Source organism: Rhinolophus hipposideros, assembly GCF_964194185.1.
Source record: "Rhinolophus hipposideros genome assembly, chromosome: 4".
Lineage (NCBI taxonomy): Eukaryota > Metazoa > Chordata > Mammalia > Chiroptera > Rhinolophidae > Rhinolophus > Rhinolophus hipposideros.
This window is the reverse complement of record NC_138050.1, coordinates 2,240,268-2,254,729: the sequence shown is the minus strand read 5'-3', so window position 1 is coordinate 2,254,729 and position 14,462 is coordinate 2,240,268. Positions and strand designations below refer to the sequence as shown.

The window sequence follows — 14,462 nt, the reverse complement described above, 5'->3', positions numbered from 1 at the left end:
CTATTCTCTATACAGAACGGAGATTTTTTTTAAATTATAAAATATTCTATGTTATCAATATTATATCCATTATACTTTCTTTATGAAAGTATAAATAATGAAGTGACACGTGTGAACCTACTACCCAACTGAAGAATTAGCAGAATGTTCTTGCAAAAATTAAATGTGCATAAAAACGCTTCCCACTATAGTTGGAAAACAATCCTGACTCCTTACTTCTCCAAACTCTTTTAGACTCTTCTCTTCCCCCCTGACTGTGTTCCAATCATACTGACCTTCTTTCTGCTCCTAGAATATGCCCCAGGGCCTTTGCACTTGCTGCTGTAGATCTTCAGAGGGTTGGCTTCTTGTGTCGTTCAGGTGTTACTACTCTGACCACCTTATCTAAATAGCATTTCCACTTGCTACCACGATTCCTGTTTCATTGTCTTCATAGCACTTATCACTACCCAAAAGTAGCTAATTCATTTTGTTGTTTAGTTTCTGTCTCCCTTTTATAAGCTCTATGAAAACAGACACCTCGTTTGTCTTGCTATTTCCAGGTGTGCTGTAGCGCCTAGGATGTAGTAGGAGCTCAATAAACATTTGTTGAGTAAGTATGCAAACAAACACACCTGAAATAAGTTTTAATTTATGAGTTGTGGTTAATACTCCTTTGTTAGATTCTTCTTTGAGCCCTTTGTTGTCAAGTCCACACTATTCTCTTATGAATATTTCATCACAGTGATCGATCCTAGAAACTTTGAGAACATTCCAGCCAGCACATTATCCCAACACCCCAAAATCTAGCTTGGTTTGGAGCACTGGACGCAACCTCAGGTTTGGAGCTGACGCCTCAATGTCTCACTCTGGAGGGAGGTCATCCCGGGCCACATGGTCTCTAATAAGTGACTTCTGGGAAGTTGGCCTAGGCTTGAGTATTTTCCCTGATTCCTCTAATGAACTTAGCCAGGCTGTACAATTCTAGATCATTCTGTGTGCTTTCCTGTAGGGATTAATAATGCGGTGTCTGGTTGAAAAGACAGACTTCTGAGATCCAGTCCCAGCTTGGCAAGTTTTAGGTAGGGCCCAGGACTTGGACTTTTTAATTCCCGTGGCGTCCAGTGCAGGGGGCTGCCAACTATACTCAAATGCCCAAGGAGAATTTGCTGGGAAACGCAGCTCCTTGTCCTAGTGTCCTGTCCAAGTGCCGTCACCGCCTCCCCAGCAAAATGGCTCTCCGGTCTGCCTAAGCAGTGGGCGTCAGGTCCCTTTTTACAGCCTCCGTACTTACACAAATATTCTACTCTATATAGCTAATTGTTCCTAAACACATTAAATGGCTGCATCTTGTCAGAGAGTATATTTTTAATTAATGGACTTATTTAGAGCAGTTTTAGGGCTACAGAAATATCGAGCAGAAAATGCGGAGAGATCCCCTGTGTGCAGGAGATTCCCCTCCTGCACACCTTTTCCTGACATGTTGCATTCGTGTGGTCACTTTGTTAGAACTGAAGAGCCAATAGCAATACTCATTATCCGCGGAGGTCCAGAGGTTACGTCAGGTTCACTGCTGTCGTCGTACATTCCATGGGTTTGGACACACGGATAATGTCATGTGTCTGCCATCACAGTGTTATACAGAGTAGTTTTACTGCCCTAACGTCCCGTGCCCCAGCTGTTCATTCCTGCCTCCTCCCCCAAAGGGGATATTTAATTTTAACAGATGTCCCTAAAGATCAAAACTAACTTCAGCATTCATTTTCTTATCTTTATTAGCATCTTTAGTCTCAAAATCTAAATTTGGGTTAGTCTTTGAACTTGATAGAATTCTCTTCTTGTTGGAGTCTCACCACCACGGCACAGTTACAGATGGCACCTGGAACTCCTGTTTCACTTGGCCCTGGGCCCTGGGCTCCGCTGCATTCCAGAGCTGCCTTGGCCCCTGCTGCATGTCTTCCTTGAAATACCTCTATTCCTCACACATCCATCACAGTCAGGCTCCAGGAAGGAGAGAGGCCTTGGTGCTGGGGTCTTATTAAAATTCATGTTGGCCTACGGCTGGGCTGAGCCCCAGGTACAGAGTCACATTCTCAGAGAATTGTGCAGGTGCCTGGGGTCTAGGGCCCAGGTGGAGGGTGTGGCTCTACCATCTCCAAACATCTGGCTGCAGGTAGATGGGGAAGGTCCCAGCCCATACGGGTATGGCTGGTATGTGTGTCTGAGGGGGAGGGTCCTCCAGATGGCCCCCGAGAGACAGTAACAGACATGCTTTATTTCATCCGCAGCACACTCACTACATGTTACTAGTTTGTGATTCTGGTCGTTCCTGAAGGGTAATCTGTATGGTCTCCACCCTCCAGCCTCCTCTTAGCCATTTTTATGTTCAAAACAACAATGGATAGCTGAGTTTTCCATGCCTCTGAATAAAGAAAATGACCAGATTTGGTTGTGAGGTCATTGTGGATATTAACAATCAGCAAGGAAAAGAAGAGGTCTGGCTATGAAGTTTCCAGCCTCATGGATGTTTTGAAGCGTATATGTACTTTTATTTGTTAGCACAAAAAGCTGCATACAGAACACTGAGTTAACTGGAGGGAGCAGAGAGTTTCACAGTGCTAGAGCTACAAGCCCTCATAGCCCTCACGGTCCTAGGGCTCCGTACCTCTCTGCTGACGCACAACCTGACATCATACCTGCCAGCCAACAGCAAGCCCCCGGCAGGGCCCCCAACTGGGCATGTCGGGCTGTGGCCCAGCGCATGTGGACGAGTTTCTATGCCCATTTTCCACACAAAAGGGAGGACACATGGCATCCATGACCCCAATGCACCCTTTAGTTCAGTTGATGCTTCGGCCTCCCTGAGGAAGGAGTGCTGGGCCCTCTGGGAAGGAATAGTTCTGCCCCGAGAGGTACGGAGAACCCGAAAGGACTCTGCCAACTGGGGCTGGGGGCCTTGTGCAGTCCCGCCCCGGCCGTCACAGCTGCGCTTCCCACCCCTGAGTCCCCTTCAGCCCCAGGATCACAGACTTCCGGTCATGAGCTCAACAGGACCTGCAGCATCTTACAGGCTCTGTCACTTCCCTATGGGAGAAGGACCATTCAGAGAACTGTGGCTTCCACAATTGCCACAAAACCCATCATCCTTTAGGTCACATTGCAAACCTCTCTTCCCCCCAATCTGCCCCTGTCCCAGTCCTGTGTCACACTGTCTAGGGAAGCACAGCGATGCTGGAATGACAGAAGAGGCAGACAGGGGCCTGGCCTTCTGTGCCATCTGCCTGGGGTTAAAGCCACCAGAACACAAGCCCTGAAAGCAACACGAAAGGTTGCTGAGAACACATTCCCCAACTTGCCACCAAAGATAATCATCTCACACTATTCTGACCACTAGCAAAGCTTTCACCTTTTTCCCCCCCAAATAAGAGCTTTATTGAGATATGCAACAATGTTTTTAGTATATTCACTGAGTTGTGCAGCATCATCCCAGTCTATCTAATTCCAGAACACTTTATCACCTCAGAAAGAAACCTGGTCTACAGCGTTCCTCCTTCCCTGCCCAGCAACCTCAATCAGCTTTCTGTCGCTATGGATTGACCTAGTCCGGACATTTCATGTAAGTGGGATCACACATCATGTGTCCTTCTGTGTTTGTCTTCTTTACTGAGCACCATGATTTCGGGGGTTGGTTGTGTCGCAGTGTCTGTCAGCACTGTGGTGTGTGGACAGACCACAGCTGCTTTTCCCATGAGTCTACTCGTGGATAGCTGGGATGTTTTCCGTGTTTTGCCTGTTATAAATAACGCTGTGATGAACATTAGTCTACAGATCTGTGTGTGGGTGCATGTTGTCAGTTCTCTTAGGTGTGGAATTGCTGGTCACCTTTTTAAGCGAGTGGAGCGCTGCTATGGACATGTCACCCTCTTGTCACATGTGTGGCTATAGCCACATATTCTGGAAATGTGTCCTGGTCTCTTCCTTGCTCTGAGTGGAGTGGCAGGCTGTGCACTGGCTGGGGGCATACTGACCGGGGAAGCTAAGCCCTTCCCCTCTGTAAGTCCCATTCTATCCACCCCCTGTCCCCCCAACCCCGTCCCTGCCTCAGCTCAGGCCAGCTGTGTCCCAGGTATCTTCGAATTAGTCATCTGTGTGCCATTTCGCTTCCTTAAGTCCATCCGGACGTGAGGGTGATCTGTCTGGGAGCCAGCTAATGTGGCCATGTCACCCCTGTGCTTTAACCCTCTAGGGTAAGGCTAGCACTCTAAGGCCCACACAGCCCAGTGATGATGCGACCTCTACTTACCTGTTTCTCCAGCCGCACCTGAAGCCCAGAACCCCCGAGCTTAAAGCCCCCTGCACGGAGCGACCGGCACTTCCCAACAGGGCCTGCTGCTCCATGCCTCGGTGGCGTCCTTCCCTTCCAGTCACCCACCGCCCATCCAGGTCCACCACATGCCCAACGCTGGGACTCACAGTACACGGGACAGACGCCATCTCCACCTTACTGCTTTTTTTCCTGAGATCATTCTCCTCCTAGTGGCTCCAGTCTCACCTCCCTTCTGGAACCTTCCATGAACCCTTAGCTCCCTTGCTCCCTCTCATGGGGCCATTGCAGGAGAACAGCAGGCGGAGCTGGGCTTCTCATTAACTGAGATTTTAGAAAGTTACATACCCTTTGAATGGCAACCCCCTCAGCTGCAGTGGGCATAGGGGGCTGGACCAGAGTCCATGACACAGGACCAGGAGTGGCACCATCCTGGGGTCATCACAGGAAGTCTTTAGTAAACCAGTACTTGAGCATGTAACGTACTAGTTTTCTTACGGAATTCTCATGTTGTACTACTGTTCATTTCCACGTTCCATCTCCCCACTAATCTCAGAGTCTGCAGGGCTGTAACTATTTAGACTGTTTATTATTAACTTTGGAACCTCTTGCTCCTGGCACATTACTTGAAAATAATTCAGAGGTTTGCTTTCTGTGGATTATCTTAACTACCCCGAGAGGCAGACCGGGCAGCCACGCTGACAGCGCAGCTCGGTGGCTTCCTAGTAGCCAGTAGGATGCTCCCAACGTTGGCGCAGAGGAGCCCGAGTGACGACAGATGGGCCACGCCCAATGCCTGCGGTGCTGACATTCAGCGCCTGTCCCCATAAAGGAGTCTTCTTTCACGGTGCTCCCCTTGTCCCCCAGGGAGCCCTCATGCTTCCTCTGTGCTCTGACCAAAGTGTGCACAGGTCTGCTTGTCCCTTCTGGTGACAGGTCCCAGCACCGCTGTGGGGCCAGCTGACCTCTTTAACAGGCCGCTTCCCAGGAGGAGGAAGCCCGGGCCTGGGCCCCCCTCTGACTCCATGCAGGAGGCCTCAGGGAAGCCTGGGCCATGGGCCAAATCCTCGAGCTTTGCTGCACATAGACTCCCCCCGGGTCTAAGGATACAGAGGCTCCCACCCCTGGGCCCTCAGGGGCTTAGGGACCCCCAGGGATTTCAGCGATGCTTAGCAAAGATTAGGAACCCCAGGCTGAGCTCACAGTGCAAAGCCCACCTCTGGGTGCGTGACCTCACAAATGGGTGTGGAGGGGTCCTGTCAGAGCATCCAGGACAGATGGCAGCGGTCACCACATAAACCCTTAAACAGAAATTACTGTTTGGTGAGCTGAGTTGGATTTTCCTATCATGGAATGCCATTGAAAAGCAAGCAAACAAACAGAAACAGGTGGAAAAGGTGAGTTTTTAAAAATAAAGATGAAATTTGCCCCCAACGTCCCCTCAGTGTTCACGCCTGCTCTCTGGGGATGCTCCCAGCGGCTCCCTTTGGCAGCTCCCTCTCCTTCTGTCAACACCCCTATTTCATGCTACTCTGGCCGGAAGACGGGCCTGAGTGCAGGGAGCTTCCAGCTTAAGGGTACCTGCATCCTACATCCTGAAACAGACAGTTGTGCAGCTCTGCTTCTCTGTGTGGAGCTGGACTTGAGATGGAAAGCGTTAATGACAGCAAAAGGCACCATGGCTTGGCCTTTGACTGACGCTGCATGGATCTGTACTTAGTCCCAGTCACACTGCAAACAAGCCCGAGAACGTGCTCAGGAAGCTGGGGCCTGCATCCTACTTTTGGTCTCGTGGGCCCTGTAGGACAGTACAGTCTGTCCAGTGAACAGACAGAGATGAGACACCTGACATGTGGTTTGGGTGGCACTGCAGGAATTAATAATAGCTTGCCCAAATACAAACCCTTCTCTGAAACAAACAGAGTTGGGTCAGCAGCCCGCCCTGAAGACTTGGAAGCCCAGCTCTTTTCTTCCTCTCCAGGGAGGTCCCAAAGGCAGCCACAGAGGTGGGGACGACCCTGACTGTTCACAGAAGCAAAGGGCCCAGGGGGCTTTGGTCCTTTCACTTTCTGTTCCGGGCCAGCTGTGTAGACAGTTCAGCCATATATGAAATGGCTGCCTGGTGGGTTCAGACAGCAGAGGACACATTTGCCCTAGAGCACTCCCCACCCGCCCTACAGAAAAGAAAAAGAAGGCACACTGAGTTTTGATGAGTTCTGTACACTTACTTCCGACATAAACCCTAATTAAACTCAAAACCCTTTAAATCGGCTGTGCATTTTCAACAGAATATGTCTTCTCCAGGAAAGTTGATGTGGGGTTGATTGAGAAAGGACAACTGAAATATGTAGGACAGAAGTCCACGGACCGCTGAGGGCACGCCTGATCTGAGGACTCAAGTTTGAGGTTGCTGCACCCCTCAGTCTGGGCCCCGGTGTCGACTCCAAACTCAAGCCTGGCAGCATATCCACGAGCCCTCTCCCAACCCTCCATCACTGGTTCTTCAGGATGCCCTTCCCCCACCTCCATCACTGGTTCATATTTACTATTTACTAGGATGAGTTGTGATTCATCAGGAATTTTAATTACAACAGCCAACTTTTAAAAATCTGTTTTCATTGCTTGCTCATTCCTGCCTTTTCTAGGCAAATCCTGATTTGTGGAAAATATCACCACTATTTCCAGGCCCCATATGTGATTACCTGCAGCCGCGTCAGAAAGGTCATATCGGTAGCTCTGAATATTAAAATACAAAGGATGGGCAGTGACCAGAAAGTGGTTGTCCACAATTTTTGGATGGCCATTCCAAGAAATGAGTCCGACATTTTTGGAGAACTGATAAGGGAGCCTTGGTGACCCACTCAGTTTGGGGTTTGGGTATGAGTGATCCTCAAGGATACAGGACTTGGTGGTTTAAAAAAGTGTTTTATACCAAAAATTTAGGTCTGTGCAATATGACTACAGAACTTTAGGACATGCAGTGCCCAACGTGGTTCTCTATTGATTGCGTTCTGGGCTGTCACGTGGCAGTCTCAGCCGTCTCTGAGGGCTCAAGAATTTGGTGTGAAGGAGAAAGGTGATGGCTTGCCATTGGAGTGCAATTTTCATTTTTCATCTGGGTCGTATCCTTTTTTTCTCCGCAATTAACCCTCACCCTCATGTGGTTTTTACATATGTGAGCGTTGGTACTTGCAGGGCAGGTAGAAATAAGACACAGCCTTAAAGCAAGGATTTGATAGAAATCTTCAGCTGTCCCAAAGTATGACCTGCACATAATGAAGCAGATACAAAATCCAGCACATTGCACTGTGGGGCTGTGTGTGCTGAAACTTCTGCCTCAACTTACACTGTACTTTCTATTTGAAACAGTGCTTTGAAAATATCTGTAAACGTCATGTTGACGGTCTGGCGTGAGCATGTTTTTAAAGAAGGAAGAATGAAGAGTATCAATGAGTTCTTTTGATTATGCCCAGTCAAACCAGACCCAAGCTCATTCTGCTATCTGTTCACCTTTCTTTCCCTACTCTTTTACCATTAATCAAGAAGACTGTCAATCTAGAAAGGGTGTGACATGTTTTCTTTAAAACTCATCTTGTTACTTCACCAAGTCTCACAAATCACTCCAAAGATAAGTATGGCTAGGAATTACAGAAAGGCAATTATGAAAAGGTGACTGTAGTAAAGAGATTCTTAGATGGCTTAAGAGACTTAAGGCTGTGACCCAGCCTCCGTTGTAGAAGGACCTGCTTGCCTCCAGAACAAACAGGTTTGTGCACTGTAGGCAGGGTTGTCCCCTTCCATTGTCTTCCAGCCATTGCCATCCTACAAGAAGCCCATCAGGTAAATGGGCAACACACATTCCAATGGACAGGCATAACGCTCAATTAATTTAAGGTCTTGACAAGAAAGATATAATAGAAATCAAATTCCCAAGTCCAGACGGCCATGCTAAAATAAAACCAATCCCATGATTTCTTTCCCAGTGAAAACTGTACCCTCTACTATGTAATACCCACCATCCATGCACCCTGTTGGTCATCTTGGCAACACGTACCACGATTTGTAAACATTCTATTGACCACTCAATTCCTCTTCTAATAATTTATTCTAAATAAAATATTAGAGACTTACATAGGCTTATATACAAAATATTCTATGCAGAGTAATTTATAATAGTAAGAATACTGACAGCACCCTAACTATCCTACAATAGGGGAAATTCTAAAATAAATTATGGCCATATGATGGAGTACTGTTCATTCAAAACTAAGCTTTTGGTCTTCCTCACCAAACCTGTCCTCCCCAGTGCACCATGGGAAAGCAGTGTTCCTGGGTTGGTCTGAGGACAGACGGCTGCGCTCCCATCCTGCCTTTGGAGCATTGTCTTCTTATATGTAAATAATAAGGCTACCACAGAATTAAGAAACATAACTAATGAAAAGTGCTGAAAGGGCTCAATAAAGATTTCAAATGTTAACTTGGTACACATTTAGAGAATGTTGGTTACACACAGAAGTCACCTGGGGTCCTTTAAACAACAGTGATGCTTGGGTTCCATGCCTGTAGGTTCTGATGTAATTGGTCTGGGATATGTACTCAATGTCCAAATTTTTCAGCTCTGTTATGGTGGGTTCTAATTCTAGTCATGGGAGAATAGCTTGTATTGGAATAACCATCCTGCAATGACAATTACAAACTCTGGTCAGAATGTAAACACCAACAGTTTGAAGGCACAGGAGCAGAACCTTCTGCTTTGAAAGAAGAGAGGCATTCCAGTGAGTTCCACATCGAACGATCTTGTCCCTTCAGGAACCCTCCAGCTGCCTAAAATGAAAGTAGGCTGTCACATAGGAAGTGGCAATTATATTGAGGTAAAGAGACAAAAGTTGAGGTTTGGAGCTGCCATGGCAGCTGAAAATTGAAGAGAACCGTCCCAAAAGGCAGGATGAAGAGAGGAGGAACCACGAAATCCGCATCAAATTCCCCCAGATCCTCAGTAACTTGTAAACTGAGCATGTGTGTGCGGAGCCTCCTAGGAGCCCCGCAGGAAGCAGCAATGGGGGCAAAGAGCTGCATCTGAGCAGGTGCTTAGCGCTCAGCATTCTGAGTTCAAGTCCCACTGAATTAGGCAGGGCTCAGTAAAACCCACAGGCTTTCCCTGAAAAACAAGAAGGACCACACCTTATGAGTAAGAACCATAACCCAAGACTAAAGGCTATGCCCTAGGAGAATGACAAAGAAAAAGCAAGCTTTCACAGGATCAAGGTGATCCACCAGTAATTCCATGCCTTCCATAACAAAACTCAACACATTTTAGACAAAGGTGATATAATTTGGGTTTTACAACACATTATTCACAATTCTCAAAACAATGTTTTTAAAAAAGGCACTGGACAAAACAAGAACAGAAAACGTGGCCCATACTCAGGTAGTAGTAGGTCTATAGATAACTTACATGCTGAATTTAGCAGATAAGCAACTTAAAACAGCACATTATAAATATGTTAAAAGATTCACAAGGAAGGTGGAAAGAAGGGGCAAAGAAATAAAGAATCTCAGCAGAGAATAGAAACTTTAAAAAGAAAACAAATGGAAATTCTAGAATTGAAAATATAGTGCTGAAATTAGAATCTCATTAGATATCTTTCACTAAACACATTACACAGCTGAAGACAGGATCATGAACTTGCAAATAAGTCAGTGGAAATTATCCACTTTTTGAAGCACGAAAACAGAAAGCGTCCTGAGGGACGACAGCAAATGATGGATCTAACACACGTGCGATCAGAGCTCAGAAGGGGAGGGTGGAGCGAAAGGGCAAAGGAAATGTTTAATGAGGTAAGGGCCTTTTTTTCTTTTCACCAAAATTGAAATAAGACAACCCACAGATCCAAGAAGCTCAGCCACCTGACAGCATGATCAACACAAAGGACATATCAGTGTCAACCCTTTGAAAAATAAAAATAAAATCTTTGGGGAAAAAACTAACCAGAAAAAGACACATTGCAGGGAATGACACAAATCATGGTGACTGACAGACATCTCAACAGAAGAAACAGGAGTTACAAGATACTGAAAAACATCTTCAAAGTGCTGTGGGGGGGGGGGGGAAGCCAACCTAGAAATCTATGAAGAGCAAAAATCTCCTGTGAAAACGTAGGCAAAAGAAACCATTATCAGACAACAACAACTGAGAGTTAACTGTTCGGAAACCCTCATCGCATGTGGTGCTAATGGGAGGTCCTCAGGCTGAAGGGAAAGGTGTACGGGAGTCTGCAAGGAAGAATGACAGTCACCACAGATGGTACATCTGTGGGCACATATGACAGGCTGTCTTTCTCAAATTCTTTAAAAGTACATTGTGAAATGCAAGAGTGACGTAAGTGTGTTGTGTGGTTTCTATGAAAGTAGAAACAGAATGAAGGATGATATAGCATGAAGGGCAGACAGTGAACGGAGTTGGAATGTCACAAGGTCCTTGACTCGGATGCAGGCTAACGTTAAAGCTGGACCGAGAAGCTGAACGTACAGTGCAACCCGTAGCAACCTCTGACCGATGTTAAAAGCATTTAACTTCAAAGTCAATTAGAATACTAAAAGTGACTTTTTTTTAATATACATAATTTTATTACAAAATCATTTTAAAAAACAAAATGCAACATTCTAAAAAACCCAAAATTTACTATTGATACTAATTTCTATAAGTTTGCTGTGCTACCATACACAAGAAATTAAGAAACCATTAAATATTTAGAAACATTTAACATCAGAAGCCTTAAAATCTAACTGTATGTAGTAGCCCCTCAAAAAGCTACAACGCGTATTTTTAAAAAAGTATTTTCTCTACAAAGAATCTTATCAGCTATACAAAAATCTGTACAGTTTTTATACTGAAGCTAATATTGAGCTGCACTTGAATTCACATTCTTAGCAAAACAATTGCCTGAGCGCGCACACACACACACACACTCCACACATCATTACAGGACAGCCATTTATTCTTCATCTTCCTCCTCTTCCTCATCATCATCATCTTCGTCCTCTTCCTCCTCCTCATCTGGTTCCTTCTTCTTTGAGCCTGTTGGCCTGCCAGGCCCTTCTTTCCCGCTTCACCTTTGCCCTTGGCGCCGTATGCAGCAATATCCTTTTCATGTTTCTCCTTAAGCTTAGCTGCTTTCTGTTCATATGGTTGCTTATCTTTGGCTGACTGTTCGGACCACATTTCACCCAATTTTTTTGCAGTATCCCCAATGGATAAGCCAGGGTGTTCACTTTTGATCTTTGGGTGATGTTCAGAGCAAAACAGGAAGAAGGCAGATGGAGGCCTTTTAGGAGCATTGGGATCTTTTTTCTTTCCTTTCTTATCACCTTTGGGAGGAACAATTTTTCATCTCCCTGTCATAGCGAGCTTTGTCACTTTTTGCCATATCTTCGAACTTTGACTTTTCCTTTGCAGACATGGTCTTCCATTTCTCCGAACATTTCTTGGAGAATTCGGCAAAATTGACGGAAGAATCTGGGTGTTTCTTCTTCTGCTCTTCCCGGCAGGTTTGCACGAAGAAGGCATACGAGGACATCTTGCCACTCGGCTTGTTGGGGTCTCCTTTACCCATGGTGACAGACGGCGTCTACCTGGTGGTTTTCCTCAGTGTTCCGAAGAACGGCAGCACTCCACAGGCGCTGCCTTCGCTGGGCTCCGGTGTGAACTGGTTTGAAAAGTGACTTTTTAAGTAAACCCAAAGAAGGCAAGACAGGAGGAACAAACAGGCAGGACAAGTGGAGAACACACAGAAGGAAGGGAGACTGAACTTGAACCTATCACCACTCACCATGTTAAGTGGAAATGGTGCAAACGTCTGTGTGTAGCCACGATGGGGTCACTTTTCCAGCTTGCCCTTCTGGCATGAACAATGAGAAGACTGGACAAATCGTGTGACAAGCCCTGCCTCTGGGTAACCATGGAGAGAGGGGTGTGCAGAGGCCTTTATTTAGTCCATCTGGACCTTAGACAACTCGGTTTCTGCTTGGACGACTCAGTTAGGTGGATCGGCTGTTGGCTTTCTGTCCCTGTCCACGCATGCCATGTGGAGTGCAGAGCAGCAGATAACTAACCTGTATGCCGGTGGGAACAGGGCCCTGGCTTTGTGCTTTCTGGGGGCATGGCTGGCCTGGTCCCATTCCAGTGCCTTCTGTGGTGTTTCCTGCTGAAGTCTGAAGTCGATGAGCTCACAGCCTATAGTTTATCTGGTGGCCTCAAGGGGTCTGCCTACCAGCTGGGCGTCCTCTCAAGTACTTCTGGTGTCACCCTCCTCTGTGTCTCTCAGAGAAGCTCTATGCAACAAGAGTCATGCTGAATAAATGAATGAATAAATGAGCTGAATATGCTCAAATGTGTTACACAAAAAACATAAAAATAAATATTTTACATACAGTACTACTTTAGTTTCTGAAAGAAAAATACATATATATTTGTATATATTACACACACACACACACACGAAGACCAGAAAGAAACATACCATATAAACACTGGTTATTTTGTGATAGTGAGATTATAAGTGATCCTGTTTTCATTTATGTTTTTCATACTTCCTTGTGTGCCAAACAGCTTTCCGATCCTTCATCACCATAGCGTTATGCGTTTCTCCCCAGACACTGAGGTGTGGAGAGTGGCTGTGCTGCCAAGCTCAGTTCCTACCACTGTCACTTGGCTGAGTGGCAATTACATGTAAGTCAGCCCAGGACCATGTAAACCCCGCTGTCTCTCGGGAACATTCTGCCGACAGTGAGAGGCACATGGTACCATCCGTGGTTGTAACTTCCTCTGTGGCTTTGCCCCCTAAGTCACACTGTTCATCCTTAGAGTCACGATGATGCCCTGGTCCCCAAGAAAGCTGCAATCCTAGTTATCTTCTGATGAGCAGTGCTTCCCAGGTTTGTAATCTCTGATCGAATTCATCTTCCCAACTGTTCTCCCCACGATGGTGAGATTGTCGCCTTTTAAATCTTTGCACTGATGGGAGCTGAGGTGCAGGCTCCTAGTAACACAAGGCAGCGGGAAGTTCCCAGGGCAGCAACATGAATTCCACACATTTATCCTTAAGGTGGTTTTTAAAAATTTCACAGCAAAGATTCAAATCGACTAGCAGTCCTCCCTGAAGTAGCTACGTTGGAACACACTCTGTGCCACCTCACTCAGTGCTTCCCAGCTTCATTGTCTTTTACTTAACAAGGCTTGATTTTAAGAATCTGGGCAAGACAGTTGCACCTACAGCAAAAGAAGTGCTGAATTCCTGACAGTGAGGCCTGGGAATAGAGGCTGTGATGGTATCTGCTCCTGAAAAGAATTCACTCAAAAAAGGACAGGCCTTGACTGATAGAAGCCAGCCTACGATTAGTTCATTTGTAAATGGGAGACAACTTGGGGATATTGGACACCGTTTGGGGGTCCCCCAACTCTTTGATGTTAACCCTTCCCCAGACTGCATAATAGAAACACATTTATGCTTTTCTGAAAAGTAGAGGAAAACCAGGAGATGATAGAGGGGAAAGAATTGGTTTTGAAGCCAGACAGGTCTGGGTTCTGATCTCCTTTGCAAAATTGACAATGGAAGTACTTCCTTCCAGGGTTGTTTTCTGGATCAAAGATAATGCATATTAAGTGCACATCACAGTGTCAGGAACATAGTAGGTGATCAATGAAATAGCAGATGTTATCATCTGGGAGCAAGGAAACTTGAGATTAGACCCAACTCTACCACATACTAGCTCTGGGATGCAAATCCTAGTTCCATCTGTAAAGAACGAATAATAAAGGTAAAGACAAATTAGATCATAGACGATAAAATCAGAGCACTGACATCGCAGGGTACTAACCTGACCCTTGAAGCTTCTGCTGACTGCAGCAGTTTATAATTTACACTCAGCTACAGGGTGATCTTGGTGGTGTTGTGGATCCGAATGAGATGGGAAGGTTTACCACCAAATGGATCTCCGCTGCCACAGCAATTCAGATGTTATTCTCAAAGTAAGAACGTTAATGGTGAGATACATATCTTCCAGAGTATCCCAGTAGGTTTTTGATTATACGTAAAGACTTAGGAGACAAAGCTGCATTTTAGGATCAAAGCTAGAGCTGTAGTGGAACTAACACTCTCTG

At 46.0% G+C, this 14,462-nt stretch overlaps 1 pseudogene across 1 annotated transcript; it reads right to left on the bottom strand.

Moving 5' to 3' along the window:
- Nucleotides 1-11,298: 11,298 nt before the first annotated feature.
- Nucleotides 11,299-11,916, bottom strand: LOC308496755 (high mobility group protein B2-like; annotated as a pseudogene). The gene has a single exon. The product of its transcript is annotated as a high mobility group protein B2-like (transcript).
- Between the last annotated feature and the right edge of the window lie 2,546 nt (nt 11,917-14,462).